Consider the following 26,595-nt stretch of genomic DNA (forward strand, 5'->3'; position numbering starts at 1 on the left):
TTATAACAATAAAATAATTAAACATTTTCGATAATGGGGAGGGGGATGATTATATAACTTGGAGTATATATATACCTGGAAGAATATTACCAAGCCATTGAAAATAATATTTTGTAAGAAGTTTTGAATAGCTCAGGGGAGAAGCACAAGATATAATGTTAAATGAAAAGAGTAGGATAAAAAATATATGTGCTATATGACCTCAATTATGTAAAATTTGGGGGGGTGGGAGAAAATAAACAAAAGTGTTGCTAGTGTAGTTTCTGGGTTGTGTGATTGAGGGTTATTATTTTTTTCTTTGTTTTTCTATGATGTGAAGCAGACATCATTACTCAAGTTTTAAAAGTGAGGAAGCAGAAATAGTGATTTTATTGCTGGAACAAGAAAAACGTAGTCTCTAGATACAAGACTTTTGTATTACTCCGTAATCAAACATTGAGCTCAAGTGGTCATTTTCCAAAGGGACTACTGTTTGTTATGGTGGTGAAACCCAGGACTTTATCTTTGCTTTCTTATGATGCTTGTAAGTTAACAATAAATGTAATTAAAAGAGGTGTAATCTCACAGTGATGAAAAGAGCAGGAGAGCAAATAACAGATGGTAAGAAGCATTGTTTGCTTTCCAAATTGCAGTAGCATGAGGCAGTTGAGATTTATTCCTTACTTGTGTAAGAGTCCGTTGTAGATTTTTGAGTCAGCAAAGAAAAGGGAACACATTTTTGCCCTTGTGCTGATTCAGGGACCCAGCTTCTTCCACCTTAAGGATCTGCTATCTCCTAAGCCTTGTGAAAGTCCATGCTTCTTAAAAGTCTAAAGGAAAACATGTTACTTTTGCATTCATAATCCATTTATTATTACTAATCACACAGTCACACTGAGATGTAAGTTGTCTTGGTAGATACAGATGCTGACTGGGTAGCTTATTCCCATAGACAACTCTGTACTATGGAAGATGGAACATGAATTTAGGTGAATACTACAATTACCAACAACATTTTGGGAGGTAGAAAGGCATTGGATAAATAGTAATTGAATTCATAGAGTGACTAAAGCTGAAACCTTACTGTGTGCAAGGTGGAAAGCTAAAAATTATAAAGTTATTAACACCTGTAAAGGATATTACAGATCCTTGGAAAGGCTAACAGGAATTGAAAAAAAAAAAACATGTAACCTTAGGCTTATTACTCTGGATTGCCCCTCTCTCACAGAGGTCAAAGACAAGACTTTCATTTTAGGGCAAAAATGCTCCAAGATGCTCTTGACTTACAGAGACTAAGCACAGCTGAAGGTGGAGGTGAAGAGCCATACTGAATACTGGGGGATTGAATGAAAGTCTCTCTGGGAGATCCACAGCTCCTTTTCTGTATTCGTTTCAGAAAGCATGGAAAGCTAACTTTACATAACCTCTGATCCTAAACACTTAGAAGATTAAAGGATTAGTCTCTGAGAAAACTGTCATGGAAAAACTGAACCACAGATATGAACACATCAGGTAACCTGATTGCGGTGGTCTGTCATACAATCATTCTAGAATGGGTACATCTATTGGTATATAGGCTTATAGTACCAATTAGGTTTTAGGGTCTACTTCTTAAGTAAGACTGGACTGCTAAGGGTCACCAGAAGTCTGAGGAAAGATATGCACTGAAGCAAAAAAATGGAAGAAAGAGAACGTGATGGAAATAGAGACCAGTAAGTAACAGAAAGAAAAAAAAAGTATTATTAATTTTTTCAGAACTAAAAGAACATTTTACACCTATGGGACAATAATAGTTGCTATTATTTTTGAAAGAGCATCAAGAGAACAAGAACTCTTGAAAATTTTTAAAAACTGTGATGATAGGAAAAAATTTAATAGAAGGGTTGGACGATAAATTTGGAAATGTTTTCCCATAAAAAGGAAGAGAAAAGAAAGATGGAAAATGGGAGGACAGAAGATAAGAAAATTAAAAGGTCATTCTAGGAAGTCCCACAACATCTGATTGAAAGAGTTCCAGGAAAAGACAACAGGGAAAATAAAGGGATGACAATTACTTATAAAGGCAAAAAAATCCCCAAACCTAAAACATCCACCTATTTATTGCTCCACACAATGAATGAAAAAGACCAAGAATATACCGGAGCGTCTATTTAAGAATGGCATTTAACTTCATCACCACAATGATACCTAAAAGACAAAGGAGTCATGCTCACCAAATTCTAAGATAAAATGATTTCCACTCTAGAAATCTCTAGCTGACCAAACTAAATCATTTATGAAGTTAGAATAAATACCTTTTCAGAAATGCATTATATTTGGTGGTGGGAGGGGATAACCTGGAAGCAGAAACTTCCTGAGGACTTAAATCTGGGTGTCTCTAATGCAGGGAAATCGGAACCCGGGGGTGGGCGTTGGGGGGAATCACATTCTGGCAGCAGGCCTGTCTGGTAGGGTCTGGAGTCATGGAGGAGACACAACTGCTGTTGCCAGGTGATGTTACATGAGGCAGAGAAGCAGTTACGGTGCGGCCTCTACAAGCTGGAAGTATTTCCTTCCACATACCAGACATCTTTATGCAACACAGGTTGTCTTGACTGAATGCCGATTTGTCTTCAGGGTTCTTGCTCAGAAGGTTCAAATCCGCACAGCTACGATTTTTTACTCTTAGTAAAGACGTTTGCTTTTCTCCTCAACCCTTCCGGTTGGCAATCTGGAGGCTTCCGTCTCCTGCTGTTTCCCTACCCTGCTGCGGAGGCAACGAACCGTCCTGGACAAGTCGCGTCCCCTGCTTGACATCAGGAAAAGTTTCCTGCTGAGGAGTTTGGGAGAGTCTCATATTTGCTGCCCTTAGAAGAGGCAGGTCACAGCTTTCTCAGCTAGAACCAAGTTACAAAACCCTGCTTTGAAAACATTCACGCTTTTTTATCGTGCTTTACCCTTTGGTCTCCACGAGGTGGAAGCTTTCCGAGAAGCAGGAGCCATCTCTTAGCATACCGCTTTCTCTCCCCTGGGCAACGCCCCACAGGGCCAGGACTGGTTGGCACACCACGTCAGATGAAGTCATCCACAGTTTATATGTCACGAAATTAAACTTCCAAGAGCGTTCCTTGCGTTCGAAGAAGAGAACTCGGGACACAGACTCGGGAGGCAGCGAGCCCCGCCGTTCTTCCAGCAACGCAAGCGGGGAGCGCGGCTCGGCGGATGCCGTGTTGGAGCCGCCGGCCTCTGCGTCTGGGCAGCCTGGCTGACTGCGGCCCAGCGGAGAGCCGCCCCGGGAGCTGCAGAAAAGGCAGAGGGGCGCTAAAAAGCAAGGACCTACCGTATCTATCCCTAGAAACCGATTTGCTCTTGGGTTTTGCACTAGGAGTCCTGTGCGCGCAAGAAAAGGGACGTGTGCTGTGGAGGCAGATAGAGAAAACAAGGATGCGAAGTTCGGCTTTTCAGAGGGCTTCTTGATTGCAGAACTGAAGCTATATCGTATCAGGGAGGAGCGCTACCGCTGCCGGTTGTTGCGGGGTTCCATGGTGTAATGGTTAGCACTCTGGACTCTGAATCCAGCGATCCGAGTTCAAATCTCGGTGGAACCTAAGAACTTTTACTTCCTAATTATTTAAATGTATTTACTTATCTTTCCAGTTTTCCTTTTAGGGATAGTTGGCTGGGAATCCGCGGTTCACATTTCACCTTTTCTTTATAGACTTTAATATACGTGAATAAATGAATATTTATCGTGGTATAATACATAATTTTAGAGTTTTTCTTCCTTGTGAAAGTTTAAAATGGCCAAGTATACATTCTGCTTTTAAATTATCTTAACCAGATGGGAAGAATTTTCAAATAGAACTTTAAAGACTCAAAGCCAAAACAGAAAATAGCTTTCAAATTTGTTTTAAAATATTCTAGAAGTAAAGAATTAAGATACAATCACATCCTTATTATTCCTCATTATATTCTAATGAGAATATTTATAAACGTTTGTTGGGAATAAAAGTGTATGATGTCCTTTCTACTGTTATTAGCTAAAGAACGCTTTCATTATATTAATTTCCTTATATTAATTAATTCAATTTTTGTTAATTATTAATATTACATAAAATATAGATAAAATTAACAGTTTTCTCAAATTATTAATTATTGAAGCCCTTGAATATCCATTCACACTTTAACTGATTCATAGTATTTCAGCATGTAAAGCACAGTAAGTATATTTTCACTCTATGCTTAATAGCTGGAATTTTTATTCTCATTGCGTCTATTTTTTTTTCTAACTGAATTTTCAATTACCAGCAGATGTTATTGAGCAATCTGGAAAAGCAAATTGCTAAAATAAAGGGGGAAAACCACCTGTCGACACCTTTTCTTTCTTTGCTATGTTATTGTGGTTGCTAATACTTCAGCCTAACTGATACTGCACTTTATGAAGACATCAACTGCCTGATTGTAATTTGAAATCTTAACTCTTCAGGAGTTTGTGAAAAGGCCATATTTTCATTTCTACCAATGATGCAATTTGTGCAAAGCCCTGCGTGGATGCTATTATCAGAGACTGCTTCCTGGTAGATGTATACCCCTGAGGCCTCAAACCCTTTGTTATAGGTACACGTTTTGTCACCTTCCCTTAGTGCATTTACTTATAAAACCATGGAAATTTGATAGGTACAGCGAACCTCAGCTGGCACCAGTTCCTAATAAGGATGTCCACAACACTATTTTTAAACATAGGACTCCATAATAAAACATCTACTAATTCACCTCCAAAACTTGAACTCAAAAAATGGAGAAACAACCTAACAAAGTCAACAATTGCTGTAGGCAGTGGGGTCCTCAGGGAGCCACTTCCTGCTTCTGTTAGTACAGTGGAATCAGCATGGTAGGTCAGGAAAAGGAGACACTCTGGAACTGAATTCTTACTCTGTGAATGTCTAACTGTAATTTTTGAAATATATAACTGCTCTGTACCTCAGTCTCTTTATATGTAAAAGAAGGTAAGGCATTCTTTACTATGCTTTACCATAGTAAGTACCTTGCTTAAGGAAGACACTCCACAAATACTAAAGCTCTCTCTCCCCCTTTTCTTTTCTCTCCTCCTCCCCCTTCTCCCCCCCCCCCCCCCCCCCCCCCCCCTCCCCCCCTCCTCCTCCTCCTTCGAACAAAGGAAAGAGAAAGAAAGAAAGAAAGAAAGAAAGAAAGAAAGAAAGAAAGAAAGAAAGAAAGAAAGAAAGAAAAAGAAAGAAAGAAAAGGACAGAATGGGGAAAGGGGACATTTTGGTCTCTTTGGATAAATTCAAGTACAATGATGCTTCCTTCCTAAAAATAGTCTTCTTCCCAGCAGAAGCAGCCCATCCTCTATCCACAAACACTAGCCTATCCTTGCTTTAAAAATAGGTAAAGCTCTCACCTGAAGCAGTTACCTTGCAAGAGGATATTGATTTTTCTCAAGACCCACCTCTACCACTCCTCTCTGCCTACAGGACTCAGGGAATCAGTATATATTGCTATTTTACATACTGAAAGAATTGCAAGATCATGCTAATTCATATCAAAAGAAACCAGAGTAATGTGTGTGGGAGTGCTAGGTCAGGAAAAAAGAAACACAGTGTAGAATTCGATCAAATTTATTAATATGGGTACACTTAATGGAGACTCTGAATTTAGTGTGTTAGCTAGAATAGCTGGGGGTTATTATAACAGTGTGCTTGGTAGGTTGCTTGCAACCTGAAATCAGTGGAACTACAGTAAATAAAGAAGCCACGACTTCTTCGGTATAAGGTAGAGAAAGATATCCAATATCTTAAAAGATGCAGGAAAGTTGCAATGTGACACCCCCTCATCCTCCCTCTATTATCTCCCTAGAGGGCTCAAAGGACACTTTCCTCACAAAACCCCCTGAGAAACAGATGGGTGGAGGGAGTGCCAGGGTCCTTGGGAAGCTCTCTAGTACCTGTCCTCTGTAGAAAGGTTTGATGGTAGTACATGCATCCCTAATTTTTTAAAAATTTATTTACCTTTTTGATCCCCTTCCTCCATTTCTCCCACTTCCCATGGCCCTGCCCTCACCTCTGACAACCACTCATCTGTTCTCTGTATCTATAAGCTTGTTATTTTTTTTTTTTAGATTGGTATTTGTCTTTCCTCTCTGGCTTATTTCACTTAGCATCATGCCCTCAAGGTCCATCCATGTTGTCACAGATGGCAAGGTTTTAGTCTTTTTTATGGCTGAATAATATTTCATTATATATGTGTGTGTATGTGTTTGTGTGTATATATACATACATATATATATATATATATATATATATATACTATAACCTGTTTAATTCCTTCATCCGTCGATGGACACAGGTTGTTTTTATACCTTGGCTGTTGTAAACAGTGCTTCAATGAACATGGGGGTGCAGATATAATTTTCAAGTTAGTGTTTTCATTTTCTTCAGATAAATATCCAGAAGTGAAATTGCTGGATCATATGGTAGTTGTATTTTTAATTTTTTGTGTAACCTCCATACAGTTTGCATAGTGGCTGCGCCAACTTACATTCCCATCAACAGTGCACAAGAGGTCCCTTTTCTCCCCATCCTTGCCAACACTTGTTATTTCTTGTTTTCTCAATAATAGCCACCCTAACAGGTGTGAGATGATAGCTCATTGTGGTTTTGATTTGCATTCGTCTGATGATTAATGACATCGAGCAGCTTTTCATGTACATGTTGGCCATATGTTCGTCTTCTTTGGAAGACAAAGATCTATTCAGACCTTCTACCCATTTTAAAATTGGATTGTTTTCTTGCCTTTCAGTTGTATGAGTTCTTTATATATTTTGGATATTAATCCCATATCAGAGATATGATTTGCAAATATTTCTCCCATTCCAATGGTTTTATGGTTTTAGATTCTTCATTCAAGTCTTTAATTCATTTCAATCTTGACATAGGTCTTGGTGATGATTTTTTGGATTTGACACCACAAGTAAAAGCAACAAAGGCAAAAATAAGCAAGTGGGAGTATCAAATTAAAAAGCTTCTGCACATCAAAGGAGACAAAAAACAAAATCAAAAGCCTTAGCCTCCTTCCGTCAGAGCATCCGAATAAGGAGTCATTCCAGTCTGAGGAGGAGGCGTTACTTGCCACAACTGCATATTTGTCTAAATGATGCCAAAGAGTAAGAAACTTTGCTTAATACAAGTACATTTTCCGATAGAAAATGTGACACTTTGAAGAGAGCCAAAGTTCTCTACAGCTACTTCCACGAAAGGACTCCTTTGTCAAGTAGTCGTGGCCGAGTGGTTAAGGCGATGGACTAGAAATCCATTGGGGTTTCCCCGCGCAGGTTCGAATCCTGCCGACTACGGTACCTTTCCCTATTGAGGCATAGCCAGTTGGGGAAGAATGCTGTTGCCTTAGAGAGAGAAACGGGATTGTTCTCCAACCTGGCTCTTTATGGTTGCCGCTGAAAAGCTCCACGAAACACGCCGGTTGCGTCCCGAACAGCGTGGGGTCTTTCTATAACCATTATTATTTTTAAGTAATTACTACTATTATTTTAAAGTAATTTTCCCTAGAAGAGCCAAGGCTTTGGTGATGCCTTCCTGCTTCCTGCAATCAAAACCCTCCTTGCTAGGCAGCGTTTTCTAAAGAAAAAACTTGGCAGAAACGTTTTCCCCTTATTGGGGCTCTTCTGCAGTCATGTACATCCTTGTTCACGTACAAAAGGAAACTCCACGAAATCTTGGATCAAATACAAGTGAAAGCCAAGACTCATAGCTATGGTTGCGAATCCAAACTGGGTATTAATAGGCAAACCACTACATAACTAAAGATATTAATTAAGCCATTTTTTGGGTAACCCGACAAAAATGTTGACGACATTATGCCAGACTGACTTGTCTTGGGGTCCAGGACAGTAGTAGAGAGAGGGACTTAAAATGAGGTGAAGTTTTGACTCATTCTGGGCACAGAATTCAGATGCAAAATCCCATTGTATGATTAACATGTTTGGGTTAATGTATTAAAGTGTTAAAGGAATGTTAACCACAGCTAAGCACCTTTCTAGGAACTCCTAGGAAAATTTGATTATCACTACCCTGACAGTTTAATGGAACTTGTCCTCACCTCTCTTGTGGAGATTGGCGCAGTTGTCATACTTTGGTGCATCTCATCCAAGAATGCATCTAATAATTTTTCTTAAACACAGTGCTTTCCATATTCATTGATTAAATACCAGATTCCTTCCTCTTTCATGTGTCTGTTCAGAGGAATGAAGTACAATAAAAAGCGTTGAGTTGCAAAGCCACATGGGTCAGTGATGCTGAGCTGTGACAAGTCCTCTTTGCTGAGCAGTGTCCGCCTGATGAACATGACTTGGTTTTGTCTACTAAGACCTGGGCTTCCAGAGGATGAACTTCTTTCTTTGCAAAACTCATCATCCCTCATCAAGCTGTCTCTCACATTCAGCACACGGGTTGCTTTGAGAAACTAATAGAATTCTGGAATGTCAAAGCTAATGAAATGTTAAGGCCCTTCTGTGGAAACAATTCCTGACTTTAGAGCTGAGGAAAGTGACTCACATGACATCAATGTACAGAATTTAAAAATAAAAATTTGTTCAAAAAGATACCTTAGAGAAGAGTGTTGATAGTATAAGCAGAAATTCCTCTCATTCTGGATACTTCTTTCTGTAGGAGCCCATGGAGAATGAAGCTTCGGTTCTGGGGGCCGGAATAGAGATCCTGAGCCAGGACTGACCATTACACAGAATCTTGCTTTGTGGAGTATCAGCCTGTGATCTGGTTTCCAAATACTGCTTAGGATTCTAGAAGGGGTTCTTCTCTCTTTACTTTTAAATCACTGAAATTTCTTATAAACAAGGAAAATAAAACCAAAACCAAAACACACTGGTGAACAGTGAAACAAAAACCAGAGTTACAGCAACTGCAACAGAGGATGTAAGTAAGGAAGTACATTTCCAATAGAAATAAATGTGAGCCACTGACATAATTTAAAATTTTCTAGTAGTCATATTAAAAAGTAAAAGGAGACAAGCATAATTCATTTTAATGATGTATTTTATTTAATCCAATATATCCAAAATATCATTTCAACATGTAAGCAATATTAAAAATTGACAGTGTGATATTTCACGTGTTTTTTTTTTCATACAAAATCTTCAAAGTCTGGTGTGTATTTTGCAGTAAGAGCTCATCCCAAGTAGGACCAAGTGCTTAATAGTCACATGTCTCAAGTGGCTAAAGTATTGGACATCACAGATCTAGAGTGTGTAGAGGGCATAGAACTGAGTTGGTAGAAGACTGAAACCAAGGGAGGGTCCACACTGCAAACAATAGGCTACAGTCCAAGATAGAAGTCTTCTTGGCATGCACTTCTCGGTGCTTTTGGGACTCGTGCTGCTGTAACACCCAGTAACTAAACTTGCTATTTCAGGGAGCTCTTCCTTACCTCCCTCAGGAGTGTCTGCGGAAGCCCAGCGAGTGCTGTTCCCAGCTCCTCTTCCAGCGCGGAAGGCCGCACCTGGCCCAACATGGTGGACAGCTCCTGTTTCAGTACCGCGGGCACTGTCAGCCCACCGAAGATTCTATTTCTAGGAAGGCAGAGGCCGGGAAGTCCACGAGCCTCCTTCACTCATGTCTCTTTTCTTTTCATTTGTTTCAGTTTTGGGGATCATTAGTCTCTGATTGGCTGATTTGCTGTCCTGAAAGCCAAGGCAGAGTTCCTCAACTGTAGAATTGATTATTAGCTCCTCCAATGTTGTCACTCTCAGGTCCTTCACCTCCTGAAATCCTGTGCGTTCTTAAAGGTTGCCTCCCCACGCCTCCTACTTCGAAAAGTCCTCAAGTCCGTCCTTCATTCCCCTCCTTCTGTGCTGCTTATGGTGTCTTTGCCATAACATTGTTTAAGAAAATGCAACAATAATATTAGTGCTTCCATATTTCTTTGTTTATATGTCTTATATGAAACTACTTCTATATTTATCATGCATTCTGCCTGCTAGCATGTGTATTTTTGAAGAAGTGAACTGTTTAAGTCTTATCTTAATCCTCCAAGCCCAGGTAGTCGGTTATTAAATCACTTTAAATGATGTAAACTAATGTAGTAGAAACTAACCCCATTTATGAATCGAACTGGTGTGTGTTCTTTAAATAATATGTTCCTGTAGTGCATCCTTTCATCTCTTTTGTTTTCTTGGCACCATTTGAAAGTCTCAATAAAGTAGATGGTCAATTAATCCATCATTTTTCCTTATATATGTTATTAATCTTTTATATTTCCTTTGCTACACCTGTTAGTCTTTCAGAAGCAACAGAACATCCTAAATTAAGTGTTATTTATGAGCTATCTTTGACTTTGAAAAGGAAAGTGCCACCTCTACATGTAAATTGTAGTAAACACTCAGTAAAAACACAGAATTCAGAATAATCATTAAGACTTAAGAGAGCCAGTGTTGTCTAGCATCTGTCTCCTTTTGCATGCTACCTTCTTCAACAAGAAAGGGAGAATATCACAAATCAAGGGCTTCTTCTCAGTGGAGATCTTAGAGTAGGGGTTGAAAAGTAAATGAAATAACCTCTGGTTGAAAAAGAACAAGGTTCCATTCCACTGTGTAGGACCTATATATGTTTAATTCTAGTGTCCCAAATGTGTACCGTGAGAAACCCACACCCATGATCCCTCTGAAAAAGGCGAGAGACGCTCTAAGAACTGGTTTGACTGGCATTTTAGCTTCAGGCATGGGTGCACTTTGGCCTCCTAATTTACAAAATTGAGGTTAATGACTCACATAGCCATATTTCAAAGATGATATTTCTTCAGCAACTTTGTACTTAATTACAGTTTAGTAATGGTTAAGCTTATTAGTTAAAATTATGTCTTGTAACATAAAGGAGACTCTTCAATGTAGAGGGTTCTCAGCCTCGTGTCTGTGTTCTCCAACAGTATTTGTGAATCCCTGATATGGTTTCTACAGTTGTTAGCTTTGTGTCAGGGCCATCTCTCTGTGAGAGGTTGAACAAATTTTATTTTACATACCGTGGGATTTTGAGCCAAAAAATAATTTAAGAGTCTCTGTCTTACTAACTTCATGACCATTGAATGAGAAGAATTTGTTAGCTCTATTTTGTTGTTTTGGGAAATACATAAAATGACTATGAAAAGATATGTGGGCTCCAAACAAATTCCTTCTCACTTTTGTAATAGATTTATCTGACATGAACCCAATATCTGTCTTCCCAGTGACAAATTCACACTTACCACTATACCGGGGAAGAAAGTTTTATTGAAAATCACTATGCTCACTGCCATGCCTTAGTATATTTCTAATGTCCACAGACCAAAACAGGCACACGTCCATCGAAAGCAAATAATTTTCAAAGCCTTGCCTGACCCATGTTGCTAAGGGCATTGACAAAGTTTTTCTTTTTCTTTACATTTCACTATCACGTTGATCCTGAGAACAAATAGGCAGTATCTTAATCTAGTTCACAAGCTACCTCTTGTACATAGAAAAGACATGGACTGGTACTCTCTTCTATTCAGCACCTTCAAGTCCCATTCACCTAAAATTACAAATTTCAATTTTATTTATGCTTTCCACCTTATCTCTGTCATCATGCTGTCAGTATTAGGCAGTTTCTTCAAACTGTCACTGTGTGGGCTATATTTATTTTCCCTCTATGGAGTATTCCACCTAATGGACTTGAATCACAAGGGCAGGGGTCATGCTCTTTGCCTTGTTAACTTTGTGTTATTACACCCCCGTCAATATGATTAATTCCATTCAGAAATGGGGTTTTATCATATCATGAACCATACGAAAGAGACTTTTTAATTAAGGTGGTTAATTAACCATTAAGGTGGTTCCCAGAAGTAATGATTAGCACTCTGGTCTCTGAATCCAGCCATCTTGAGTTTAAAGAAGCTGTTTATTTCACAGCTTTGTTTCCCTGTTGTCAGGAGTTCATTGTCTACAAAAGCCATACTAAGCAATTTTATTCCTGATATCTCTCAGCACTTAATATCTGTATCTAGGAGGCTTCAGACAGCCTCATCATGTTTCATAGGGAAAGAAAGGGGTCAAAAATAAATACATTCATTTAAAATAGCATCAAAAGGAATAAAATATTCAGGAATAAATTTAACAAAAGAAGTGCAAAACTTATACTCTGAAAACTACAAAACATTGCTGAAATGAATGGACATCTAAATAAAGAGGAATATATCTCATGTTCATAGACTGGATCTTAAATTAACATTGTTAAAATGGCAATTTTCCTCCAAATCGTTCTACAGATTCAATGCAATTCCCTTCAGAATCCCAACTGACCTTTTTGTGGGAATTGATGGCTTGATTTAAAATTCACATGGAATTTCAAGGGACCTGGAATATCCAGAACAATCTTGAAAAGAAGAAAAAAGTAAGAGGACTTGTACTTCTCAATTTCAAAACTAACTACAAGGCAATGATAATCAAGACAGTGTCATAATGGTGTAAGGATAAGCATATAGATCAATGGGATAGAACTGAGAGTCCAGAAATAAAGTCATATGTCTATGGTCAACTGATTTTTTTAAGGGTGCCAAGACCATTCAGTAGGGAAAGAATAGTCTTTTCAACAAATGGTGCTGGGAAAACTATGTAACTACATGCAAAAGAACAAAGTTAGATCCTTACCTCATACAATTTATATAAATTAAATCAAAATGAATCAAAGACATAACGTAAGAGGTAATATTATAAAACTCTTAGAAGGAAACATAGGAGTAAATCTTCATAACCTCAGAGTTGGCAGTGGATTCTTAGATATGACAGCAAAAACACAAATAACAAAAAATAATTGATAAATTAGACTTCTTAAAAGTTACAAACTTTTGTGCTTCAAAAGACACTATCAGGAAAGTGAAAAGACAACCCAAAGAATGGAAGAAAATATTTTCAAATCATATATCTGATAAGGGACTTGCATCTAGCTTATACAAAGGACTCTTACAACTCAAGACAAATAACCCACTTAAAAATGGGCAAAGATATAGGGGTTCCAGAAGAAAAAGAGAAAAAGAAAGAGACTGAGAAAATATTTGAAGAGATTACAGTTGAAAACTTCCCTAATATGGGAAAGGAAATAGTCAATCAAGTCCAGGAAGCACAGAGAGTCCCATACAGGATAAATCCAAGGAGAAACACGCCAAGACACATATTAATCAAACTGTCAAAAATTAAATACAAAGAAAACATATTAAAAGCAGCAAGGGAAAAACAACAAATAACACACAAGGGAATCCCCATAAGGTTAACAGCTGATCTTTCAGCAGAAACTCTGCAAGCCAGAAGGGACTGGCAGGACATATTTAAAGTGATGAAGGAGAAAAACCTACAACCAAAATTACTCTACCCAGCAAGGATCTTATTCAGATTTGATGGAGAAATTAAAACCTTTACAGACAAGCAAAAGCTGAGAGAGTTCAGCACCACCAAACCAGCTTTACAACAAATGCTAAAGGACCTTCTCTAGGCAAGAAACACAAGAGAAAGAAAAGACCTACAATAACAAACCCAAAACAATTAAGAAAATGGGAATAGGAACATACATATTGATAATCACCTTAAATGTAAATGGACTAAATGCTCCCACCAAAAGACACAGACTGGTTGAATGGATACAAAAACAAGGCCCATATATATGCTGTCTACAAGAGACCCATTTCAGACCTAGAGACACATACAGACTGAAAGTGAGGGGATGGAAAAAGATATTCCATGCAAATGGAAACCAAAAGAAAGCTGGAGTAGCAATTCTCATATCAGACAAAATAGACTTTAAAATAAAGACTATTAGAAGAGACAAAGAAGGACACTACATAATGATCAATGGATCGATTCAAGAAGGAGATATAACAATTGTAAATATTTATGGACCCAACATAGGAGCACCTCAATACATAAGGCAAATACTAACAGCCATAAAAGGGGAAATCGACAGTAACACATTCATAGTAGGGGACTTTAACACTCCACTTTCACCAATGGAGATATCATCCAAAATGAAAATAAATAAGGAAACACAAGCTTTAAATGATACATTAAACAAGATGCACTTAATTGATATTTATAGGACATTCCATCGAAAAACAGCAGAATACACATTTTTCTCAAGTGCTCATGGAACATTCTCCAGGATAGATCATATCATGGGTCACAAATCAAGTCTTGGTAAATTTAAGAAAATTGAAATTCTATCAAGTATCTTTTCTGACCACAATGCTATGAGACTAGATATCAATTACAGGAAAAGATCTGTAAAAAATACAAACACATGGAGGCTAAACAATACACTACTTAATAACGAGGTGATCACTGAAGAAATCAAAGAGGAAATCAAAAAATACCTAGAAACAAATGACAATGGAGACACGACGACCCAAAACCTACAGGATGCAGCAAAAGCAGTTCTAAGAGGAAAGTTTATAGCAAGATAATCCTACCTTAAGAAAGAGGAAACACCTCGAATAAACAATCTAACCTTGCACCTAAAGCAATTAGAGAAAGAAGAACAAAAAAACCCCAAAATTAGCAGAAGGAAAGAAATCATAAAGATCAGATCAGAAATAAATGAAAAAGAAATGAAGGAAACGATAGCAAAGATCAATAAAACTAAAAGTTGGTTCTTTGAGAAGATAAACAAAATTGATAAACCATTAGCCAGACTCATCAAGAAAAAACGGGAGAAGACTCAAATCAATAGAATTAGAAATGAAAAAGGAGAAGTAAAAACTGACACTGCAGAAATACAAAAGATCATGAGAGATTACTACAAGCAACTCTATGCCAATAAAATGGACAACCTGGAAGAAATGGACAAACTCTTAGAAAAGCACAACCTGCCAAGACTGAATCAGGAAGAAATAGAAAATATGAACAGACCAATCACAAGCACTGAAATTGAAACTGTGATTAAAAATCTTCCAACAAACAAAAGCCCAGGACCAGATGGCTTCACAGGTGAATTCTATCAAACATTTAGAGAAGAGCTAACACCTATCCTTCTCAAACTCTTCCAAAATATAGCAGAGGGAGGGACACCCTCAAACTCATTCTACGAGGCCACCATCACCCTGATACCAAAACCAGACAAAGATGTCACAAAGAAAGAAAACTACAGGCCAATATCACTGATGAACGTAGATGCAAAAATCCTCAACAAAATACTAGTAAACAGAATCCAACAGCACATTAAAAGGATCATACACCACGATCAAGTGGGGTTTATTCCAGGAATGCAAGGATTCTTCAATATATGCAAATCAATCAACATGATACACCATATTAACAAATTGAAGGAGAAAAACCATATGATCATCTCAATAGATGCAGAGGAAGCTTTCGACAATATTCAACACCCATTTATGATAAAAACCCTGCAGAAAGTATGCATAGAGGGAACTTTCCTCAACCTAATAAAAGCCATATATGACAAACCCACAGCCAGCATCATCCTCAATGGTGAAAAACTGAAGGCATTTCCACTAAGATCAGGAACAAGACAAGGTTGCCCACTCTCACCACTCTTATTCAACATAGTTTTGGAAGTTTTAGCCACAGCAATCAGAGAAGAAAAAGGAATAAAAGGAATCCAAATCGGAAAAGAAGTAAAGCTGTCACTGTTTGCAGATGACATGATACTCTACATAGAGAATCCAAAAGATGCTACCAGAAAACTACTAGAGCTAATCAATGAATTTGGTAAAGTAGCAGGATACAAAATTAATGCACAGAAATCTCTGGCATTCCTATATACTAATGATGAAAAATCTCAAAGTGAACTCAATAAAACACTCCCATTTACCATTGCAACAAAAATAATAAAATATCTAGGAATAAACCTACCTAAGGAGACAAAAGACCTGTATGTAGAAAATTATAAGACACTGATGAAAGAAATTAAAGATGATACAAATAGATGGAGAGATATACCATGTTCTTGGATTGGAAGAATCAACATTGTGAAACTGACTCTACTACCCAAAGCAATCTACATATTTAATGCAATCCCTCTCAAACTACCACTGGCATTTTTCACAGAACTAGAACAAAAAATTTCACAATTTGTATGGAAACACAAAAGACCCCGAATAGCCAAAGCAATCTTGAGAACGAAAAACGGAGCTGGAGGAATCAGGCTCCCTGGCTTCAGACTATACTACAAAGCTACAGTAATCAAGACAGAATGGTACTGACACAAAAACAGAAATATAGATCAATGGAACAGGATAGAAAGACCAGAGATAAACACATGCACATATGGTCACCTTATCTTTGATAAAGGAGGCAGGAATGTACAGTGGAGAAAGGACAGCCTCTTCAATAAATGGTGCTGGGAAAACTGGACAGGTACATGTAAAAGTATGAGATTAGATCACTCCCTAACACCATACACAAAAATAAGCTCAAAATGGATTAAAGACCTAAATGTAAGGCCAGAAACTACTAAACTCTTAGAGGGAAACATAGGCAGAACACTCTATGACATAAATCACAGCAAGATCCTTTTTGACCCACTTCCCAGAGAAATGGAAATAAAAACAAAAATAAACAAATGAGACCTAATGAAACGTCAAAGCTTTTGCACAGCAAAGGAAACCATAAACAAGACCAAAAGACAACCCTCAGAATGGGAGAAAATATTTGCAAATGAAGCAACTGACAAAGGATTAATCTCCAAAATTTATAAGCAGCTCATTCAGCTCAATAACAAAAAAACACACAAGCCAATCCAAAAATGGGCAGAAGACCTAAATAGACATTTCTCCAAAGAAGATATACAGACTGCCAACAAACACATGAAAGAATGCTCAACATCATTAATCATTAGAGAAAGGCAAATCAAAACTACAATGAGATATCATCTTACACCAGTCAGAATGGCCATCATCAAAAAATCTAGAAACAATAAATGCTGGAGAGGGTGTGGAGAAAAGGGAACACTCTTGCACTGCTGGTGGGAATGTGAATTGGTACAGCCACTATGGAGAACGGTATGGAGGTTCCTTAAAAAACTACAAATAGAACTACCATATGACCCAGCAATCCCACTACTGGGCATATACCCTGAGCAAACCATAATTGAAAAAGAGTCATGTACCAAAATGTTCATTGCAGCTCTATTTACAATAGTCAGGAGATGGAAACAACCTAAGTGTCCATCATCGGATGAATGGATAAAGAAGATGTGGCACATATATACAATGGGATATTACTCAGCCATAAAAAGAAACGAAATTGAGCTATTTGTAATGAGGTGGATGGACCTAGAGTCTGTCATACAGAGTGAAGTAAGTCAGAAAGAGAAAGACAAATACCGTATGCTAACACATATATATGGAATTTAAGAAAAAAAAATGTCATGAAGAACCTAGGGGTAAGACAGGAATAACGACACAGACCTACTAGAGAATGGACTTGAGGATATGGGGAGGGGGAAGGGTAAGCTGTGACAAAGTGAGAGAGTGGCATGGACATATATACACTACCAAACGTAAAATAGATAGCTAGTGGGAAGCAGCGGCATAGCACAGGGAGATCAGCATGGTGCTTTGTGACCACCTAGAGGGGTGGGATAGGGAGGGTGGGAGGGAGGGAGATGCAAGAGGGAAGAGATATGGGGACATATGTATATGTATAACTGATTCACTTTGTTATAAAGCAGAAACTAGCACACCATTGTAAAGCAATTATACTCCAATAAAGAAGTAAAAAAAAAAAAAATGGGCAAAGAGCATGAATAGACATTTCTCCAAGAAAGATATACAAATGGCCAATAAGCACATGAGAAAAAGATGCTGTAATTAATCATCTGGGAAATGCAAATTAAAACCACAATGAGATACTACTTCACACCTTCTAGGATGGTTTGAATGAAAATGACATATAATAGCAAGTGTTGGGAAAGAATGGAGAATTCAGAACCGTCATACACTGCTGGTGGGAAGGAAAATCATGCGCCCACGTTGGAAAACAGTCTAGCAGTGCCTGGAACAATTAAACATAGCTTTACCATGTGACCCAGCAATTCCACTCCTAGGTATATAAACCAGAAAAAGGAAAATATATAAATAAGTAATAATGATAATAAAACTCAAGTTATTTTGAAGTATGTACAGTGAAAACTAAAATCTCTCTCCAGTCTATGTGCTCAGCTATTTAATTTCTATCCACAGTAGCAAACTGAAACCAGGTCTCATACAATCTTCCAGAGTTAAAATATATGCATACACTTAAGCTCTATTTTTTAAAAATCATTACTGTTACATGTAATTCTTAAGTGAATGTTAAAGTTTGTTCCAGTTTGCGGGGGATATCTCATGAACCTCCACCAGAGGCTGGCAGAGCAGAAGCTGATCTCATTCCAACAATCCATCAAATAAGGAGTCCTTCCAGTTCTGAGGATAAAGTGTTACTTGGCAATATGGTTACAACAGCATGATAGTCACCCAAATGACAACAAAGAATAGGAAATACTGACTGCAAATACTCTTTCTGATACATGATTCAGTCTTTCCGGTATGTGATTTGCTTTTATGAGACCTAAGTTTCAGCACAGCTGTTTACTTTTATAAGAAAACACCTTGTCGGGTAGTCGTGGCCGAGTGATTAAGGCGATGGACTAGAAATCCATTGGGGTCTCCCCGCGCAGGTTCAAATCCTGCCGACTACGTGGTAGTTAGCTGAATTAGTTCCTTAAGGCTGTACATTTTGACAAATCCTGGAGTTGCTAGTCCAAAGACAAAACATGAATTCTAACCAAGATGCAGGTGGTTACTAAACTCGCCAGTTTATGATCCTGCAATTAACTTACCCATGATGGGGCTCCATCGTGCTGCCCAGAAAAAAGAAGTCATAATTACTGTATTTTCCAGTAGGCTTGACCTGTATCCTAATATATTTTCTTTCCTCCCAAGAAGAGTCCTAGCTTCAGAGATACCTTGGTGTTTCCTGCTATCAAAATCCTACTTGCTTCTCCATGGAATTGTTACCTTTTCAGGGATTTCCTTTCTCATATATAACTGTATCCTTTATATGTCTCAACACACTCATGTTTTCATGTCTGAGTGAGGTTGATCTACAACTCCAGGCTTGCTTCACACAACTCCAGCCCGTTTATGGGGTAAATAAAGTGCTAGAAGTAAATGCTATTTGAAGACAGCAAAATTCTTTGCCCCCATGTGACTGGAAAACTGTATCTACCAAAAAGCAGTAATCAACTGATATAAAGTTTATTTTCCGTCCCTATTAAGAATTTTAGGGCTTCCCTGGTGGCGCAGTGGTTGAGAGTCCGCCTGCCGATGCAGGGGACACGGGCTCGTGCCCCGGTCTGGGAAGGTCCCTACATGCCGCGGAGCGACTAGGCCCGTGAGCCATGGCCGCTGAGCCTGCGTGTCCGGAGCCTGTGCTCGGGAACGGGAGAGGCCACAACAGTGAGAGGCCCGCGTACTGGAGAAAAAAAAAAAAAAAATTTTAATATTTACACTAATCAAACATAATAATCATGATATGAAGCTCTAATGATTTTGAGGTTATATGCAATGAATAAAATCTATCTTCTATCTGTGTGCTGTAGCTGTTTAGTTTCTCCACAGTGAAATGAATTTTTGTATAACCTTCCAGAGTTATATGTGTGTATAGTATTCAATCCACTCTTTATTTTTAAATGAATGTAGCAAACTTATATTCAGTGATGGTCTTGGTTTTTTCTCTCCCTTAAACATATATTCTGACCTGTACAAAATATGCCCAACTGATTTTTTGACAACAGTACAAAAAAAATTCATTGGAGGAGGGATAGCCTTTTCAACAAATGGATATCCATAGGTAAAAACAAAAACCCACGTTGACCTAAACCTCATTGCATATACAAAAATTAAAATAAATCAAAACTGAAATGTAAAACTATAAAACTTTTAGAGAATAACATAGGAGATCTTCAGGATCTTAGTCCTTAGACTTGATACAAAAGCCCAGTCCTTAAAAGGAAAACAGATAAATTGAACCTCATCAAAATTAAAAACTTTTACTCTTCAAAAGACACTATTAAGAGGTTGAAAAAAACAAGCTACAAATTGGGAGAAAATATTCGCAAACCACATATCTGACAAAGGACAATATCTAGAAAATGCACAAGAATTCTCAAAACTCAGCAGATTAAAACAACAACAACAACAACCCTAACAATCCAATTAGAATATGGATAAAACACAAGAGATATTGCACTGATGGGTATATACAGATGGTAAATCAGCGCATGACTAGGAACATGCGCAGGGAGTTTGGCTCAGCTTTATAAAATTGACTCTAGCAATGTCAAAGTCCCTGGCCATAATGATCTTACAGCTTTCCCACATACCCTTTTTCAGGTCTTGGCTCAAAACTTTCCATTTCCTAGAAAATGACTGATGCTCAGCTGCATAGACCAAATGAACCTCTTTGGAGGTGGCTACTGTGTTCTGTTAATGCTGGTGGGAGAATACTGGCAGTCAATACAGATGTAGAAGTGAGGGCCCCCTTCTCCCCCCACAAAATTGTCTTGGGCTGTCAACACTGGCTCTGCAGTTTCTGTGGCAGAGAATAGGGAAAAGAACAGAAACTCTGAGAATCAACTGGAGAAGGCGAGCAACCTGCAGAATTCAGAAGAGAATCAAAAAGAATGAAGGACAGCTCAAGGAGGAAACCAGTCAGCATCTTCTGAGGTTTGACTTCTTGCTGCTACAAACCACGCTTGCCTCAGGGGAAACTTGTCCCGAGGTTATGGAAAAATCCGCATTTCAGAAAAGGGACTTGTCCCTACCCTTGGGAGCTTTCATTTCCAGTTTGGGGCCTTGGCAACATGTTGAGTCGCTGGGGCCTTCTATCTTAATTCCTAAGTCTCTCCGTTTCCGAGCGATGAGAACACGTTCAAATGAACCTTCCATATGAGGAGACCTTTGAAAGTGTAGAGCGAAGTGTTGATGACTCCATATCGAGTTATGGAGAGGAGGAATCGCAGTTGGCCCTGAATCCCGCAAGAAGGGGGAACTTGGGAAAAGGGAGGCTTACTTTGGAGTCTCCAATAATGGAGAGCAGCAGAGCAAGTGAAACCTGCGCAGACACAGGAGGAGGGGAGAAACTAAAGCTGAAACAGAGATATTGTCCACTTTTGCCTGATAGATAGGAGTGCGTACTTGGAAGGAGGGAAAAGAAGAAAGGTAGTCGGTTCCAGGACCAAGAAGAAATCCTGAGGCAAGGGCTTTGGTTGAGGAAGAACCTGACTCTTGAAAGGTTTTATAAGGCTTTGCTGGGTTCTAGTTCTGGAAATCTGACATTGTAGCCATCATTGTTCCCTACCTAGCTATCATAATTCCCAATCCAAAGGGAATGATTGGCATCCACTTGAAGAACGGGTTGAAGATTTATGAAGACCTCAAACTAGAGATGGTGTGGTATTAATATTTTGAGAATGACATGACTGTAAGGGTGGGAAATAAAGCGAAAAGTGTAGAGGAGGCGGATGAAGAAAAATAATGAAAAGAAGACATTGAAGTGTTGAAAAAGTGGGTAAGAATCAAGACTGAAAAGAATTTCTCAGCTTTTTGCAGTGAGCAGAGTGGTGCAGCAGGAGCGTGCTGGGCCCATAACCCAGAGGTCAGTGGATCGAAACCATTCTCTGCTAGACTTGCATGTTTTTCTCAAGTCCAGAGATTTTTTTCCTGCTTCCTACACCTACTGAAACATCCACAAAGCAGAAACGGTAGTCAAAAGAAAGCCACCAGAGACAATCTCACAACCATTCTCATCCTCTCATCTTCCTGGGACAGGAGTATCTCATTTGCTCTGCTCCAACTATATTCAAAGCCCACAGAATGATGGCAAATGCTACCCAATCTTACTTGTCTTCCACCTCAACTGCTTACTCCCTCACTGCTTGCTTGGCTCTCACTTAGAGGTGCTCAAAAAATATATGCTGAACCAGAGAAGCCTTACCATGACCACGGCCACACACATTTCCTCCACTGCTGGTGTTGTGGTCTTTGAATGGGATGAAGTCAAGATAAACTGTGGAAGGAAAGCATTAGACAAAGATCTGGAATGATGGGGAATCTCCATGTGTTGGGCGGAGGCAGAGGTGGATTAATGTGATTCCACCTTGTCCTAGAGGAAGGGACATGGAGGCGAAAGTGTCCAGTTGGGAAATGCTGGGTAATGGCGGGAGAAGAGGGAGAGGAGCGGAGAGAAGAGGAAAAAGAATGGAAGATGACGAGAAAGGAGACCAGAAGTACAGGACTGGGGCGATGTGGAGTTTGAGGGAGACGGTCTTCACCAACTGAAACAAAAATAATTTCAGCCCCCCGTTTGTTTGGTTTCAGGTAAGGGACCAGGAGGGAACTTGACCCTTGAGCCTAGGACTTCCTGACCTCCCGCCACACACCTAAAAGGCATCAAGCAATTACATTATGCTTCAGTCCTCTTCATCAGCTGGGTGTTGCTTCTTCCTCAAATAGAAGCTGGTTTCCCTCTGCACATTTTTGTATAGTTCGGGCCTGGGGCTTTTCTCCTGACTACGCGGAGATAAAACACACCCCCTTCATACACGTGCAATCATTGATTCCAGGAATAAACTCCCTGAATCAATCTTACCCTAAGTACTCAGCCCGACTTTGATCTACTTTTACCCTGCACTTTCGCGTATTTATCGTCAATAATGCAGAGATCAGCAATGACCCGCTCAGCTGCCACCGATCCCCCGATCCCCAAGGCCTGGGGTGGAATTAGGAATTGCCAAGTCTTCGGAAAGACCCATATATTCCCTCAGATTATGGACCACTGAGTTGATAGAGACGTGCACTTTTAATCTGAGCATCTATGATTCAAATCCCTGTTTTTCTTCTTTTGATTTCAGCCTCACCAGATATGACCTACCGCCTACCTGGAAGATCGCTGCCCAGTGGAGAATGTCTGGGGACCCAGTAAGTTAAGAATAAGAAAAAAATACAACTTGCAGATCCATCCACAGTCATACCCATAACTGCTTTGGGGCCCCAGTAAAAGCCAGCCAGGTGTAATGTTGTCGTCCCTATCTGGCTGGATCACAAAGGAAATGGCTTTATTTAATTTCTTTAGTTGTGTAAGTAGTTTGCTTATTAATACCCAGTTTGGATTCACGACTTGGTGACCTAGCTATGAGTCTTGGCTTTCATTTGTATTTGATCCAAGATTTCGTGGAGTTTCCTTTTGTACGTGAACAAAGACGTACATGATTAGAGAAGAGCCCTGATAAGGGTGCGATTCTTTGGACACGGAAATGCTCCTATCAAGTTTTTTCTTTAGGAAAATCTGTTTTGTAAGCAAGGTTTTGATTGCAGGAAGCAGGAAGGCGTCACCAAAGCCTTGGCTCTTCTAGGGAGAATTACTTAAAAATAATAGTAGTAATTACCTAAAGATAATAATAGTAATAAGAAGACCCCACGCTGTTTGGGGCATAATCCGGTTGCTTCGTGGAGCCTTTCAGCGGCAACCATAAAGAGCCAGGTTGGAGAACAATCCAGTTTCTCTCTGTAAGGCAACAGCATTCTTCCCCAACTGGCTGTCTCAATAGGGAAAGGTGCCGTAGTCGGTAGGATTCGAACCTGCGAGGGGAAAGCCCAATGGATTTCTAGTCCATCGCCTTAACCACTCGGCCATGGCTACGTAGCAGGTGCTCATTCTATTAGCATAAGTAGCTGCATGGAACTCCAGCTCTCTTCAAAGGATCAAATTTTCTACCAGAAAGTGTATTCATACTAAGAAAAATTTCTTATTCCTTGACATCATTTAGACAAATATCACGCTATGGCGGCAAACTGGCAAGTAACACTTCCTCCTCAGTCTGGAAGGGCCCCTTATTCTGATGCTCTGCTAGAAGAAACCTAAGCAGGAGACATCCTGAGAGACCAGCTTCCTGATCTGGCAGCTTCTGATGGGGATCCTTGAGATACACACACTCAAAACTGAGACACACTCTAACATTTGTTGCAGAATTATGAGTATAACCACGATTTGAAAAACTTGAAATGACCATCAGTTTTAAAACTAAATTTTTGGGACATCCATATAGTGGAAGATTCTGAAATTTCTAAAAGATTTCAATCTTTTAGAAAACTCACAACTATTTGATTTGAAGGATTGTCCCACCTATGTCAACACTTTTTTATTTTCCTGCATCCATATGCAAGAATAACTAGGGAACAGACCTCAAATAAAACAGCTCCCCAAACCTTAAAAACGTGAAAATTCATGTTACAAATTTAAAAGACTTGTAAAACTGTGCTCAGTGTTCTTTCAAAATGATTTTTAAAAAAGAAAAAAAAATAGCAAGCAAGAAGGGGTGGAGAAGTCTTCATTAATTCTAACAGTCTCTAAATGGCATTGATTATTTGAGAAACAAGTTTAAGGTGAATGCTTTCACTGTGGAGTGTATCGAACAAGACAGACGATTAATCCAACTACCACTTGAGGCAAATATCCGCTCTCGAGCAACATCAGTAAATAACCAATAAATCAATAAAAGACATTGCTCTGCTATTCACTTACAAAACTTGATGATTACTTTACACTGTAAAAAGCAACAACAACAAAATTAACTCATAATCCTGCAACCCAGAAGCCAGCACTAGCAACGTTTTGAAGTACTCCTCCTCTACTCCCAATATTTCATATGCAAAAGTTTTGCATAGTTGAAGTCATGTTCTTTGCATCCTGCTCTTGTCAGTGAACATTATAAACATTTTCCCAGATCAATTACAAAGTGTTCCCAGATTTTGTTTTACTGGCTTTGCAATGATCTATTACACAGATGAAGCAAAAATATTTAAACACTTATCTATTTTTAAATACCTGCTTTTTGCTATCACAATGAGAAATAAAAATAAAGATTTTTATGCAGTACGTGTTTTTCTTTGTTAAGATTAGTTCCTTAAGAGGGTGCTTCTCAGACTTCGGTGGGCATCAGAACCACCTGGAGGGCTTCTTGTTAATACAAATTGCTGGATCTCCCGGCTTCTGCTCTCCCCCCTCCTAGCAAGTTTTTAATTCTGTAGATCTGAATTCAAGCCCAAGAATCTGCATTTCTCACAAGTCCCCAGGTGGTGCACATGCTGCTGCTGGGGACAATAACTTTGATAAGACCGCTCAAGGACAACAAACTTGAAAATAAATTTACTGTGTTAAAGGTTATAAACTCCTTATGAATCTAAATGGAGGTATATAGCAAGCGCCACGGTAGTAAGACCAAATAATATTTGCAAGACTACAGTGAGGGGAGGATTGTTTTTACTGTCCTAAAGAAAAACATGTTTTTTAACTACCAGAGGGACAAATTCCAGCCTCGATCATGGAGGTCACATTCCTTTTGTATCTGAGATTCTCTTTAAATCTACTAGTTTATGCCCTGGGGACGCACTTCCATTCCTAGAACTCAGAGAAAGTCCTTGGTTTTGGAGTCCTTGACATTTCCATAAAAAGGAATCTAAGCCAAGTGTCCCCTTCATCATCCCATTCTCATAAACCAGATAGTCTCTGACTCAAGAATCAACCGTATTAATTTAGCTAGATTTATTCTGACATATACATGTTTGCATTTCTTTTTGGCGCTATTCTGCATTGAGAATGTCTTCCTGCTGAGTTCGGATCCCTGGAAAACCTGTATTCTGAGTTCCTCCCTTTCCCCCGGGCTCCGGAGGCTGAAGGCTTCGTTCGCTTGGGAATTGTCTCGCGTCCTTCACTAGGACAACATAAGTGACCTTCAAAGGAAGGGGTCCGAGACCTCTCCTGCCTTGTCTTTTCCAGTTAGGACAGAAATTGCTCGCCCCCCACCCCGCCCCCTCATTCCGAACTGTCGCCGCAGTCCAATTTTAATCGTTCTTTTGGAAGCATGTCAGTTTGATCCATGGAAGAGATTCCTGATTTAGATTTTAAACCTGAAAGTAAACATAGATGACTCCTCACCCCCACCCCCGCCATTTCTCGCACGTTCCCTTCATTCGAGTTCCTTCTCCCATTGGTATTTGCGACTGGAGGTTGTTTAGAGCTCACTCTAAACTCAAAGCTCCCCTTCAGCAGGTTCCCGAGAATTAGGTGTGACCGTGCGTGTCCAAGATTATCACCGGCTTTTGGTCAAGCTCCAGCGTCTAAGAAGTTCGAGTCGCTTGTCTAGGAGCATTTTATTCAATTACATCACCAGCTGGCTCTTGATTTGCTCTAGATGAGCTCATTCATTCTCGAGGGAGTGGCCTGGACAGGGCTAAGAAACTTTTTGTTGCCAGACCTACCGTTGGGGAACGTGCCACATATCCACCACTAGTTTTCACTTTAGCCCACTAAACAGTCAGTAAGTTGGTAGTTGTGGCCGAGTGGTTAAGGTGATGGACTTGAAATCCATTGAGAGTTTCCTGCGCAGGTTCGAATCCTGTCGACTAAGATTTTACCAGGAACTCTGCGTGGTTAAACACGCCTGAAAGAACATTGCAGTCCCTCTTTCTACTATAAAAGCACAGTGATATTCTCCTACTGTTGATTCGTCACTATGGTCAACCAAAGGGCTGTCG

The 26,595-nt window shown here is 39.3% G+C and overlaps 1 protein-coding gene and 5 non-coding genes across 6 annotated transcripts in view; 5 read left to right on the forward strand and 1 right to left on the reverse strand.

The window, feature by feature from the left end:
* LOC114907338 (zinc finger protein 850-like) overlaps window positions 1-26,595 on the forward strand; it is a 347,786-nt gene that overhangs the window by 53,993 nt on the left and 267,198 nt on the right.
* On the forward strand, window positions 3,495-3,566 carry TRNAQ-CUG. Its single transcript has one exon. It is a non-coding gene; the product is annotated as a tRNA-Gln (tRNA).
* Window positions 7,246-7,327, forward strand: TRNAS-AGA. Its single transcript has one exon. It is a non-coding gene; the product is annotated as a tRNA-Ser (tRNA).
* Window positions 18,617-18,698, forward strand: TRNAS-AGA. The gene has a single exon. It is a non-coding gene; the product is annotated as a tRNA-Ser (tRNA).
* TRNAS-AGA lies at window positions 23,620-23,701 on the reverse strand. The gene has a single exon. It is a non-coding gene; the product is annotated as a tRNA-Ser (tRNA).
* On the forward strand, window positions 26,387-26,468 carry TRNAS-UGA. Its single transcript has one exon. It is a non-coding gene; the product is annotated as a tRNA-Ser (tRNA).

This window comes from Monodon monoceros, unplaced genomic scaffold, assembly GCF_005190385.1.
Source record: "Monodon monoceros isolate NGI ecotype Baffin Bay Population unplaced genomic scaffold, NGI_Narwhal_1 Super_Scaffold_3, whole genome shotgun sequence".
NCBI lineage: Eukaryota > Metazoa > Chordata > Mammalia > Artiodactyla > Monodontidae > Monodon > Monodon monoceros.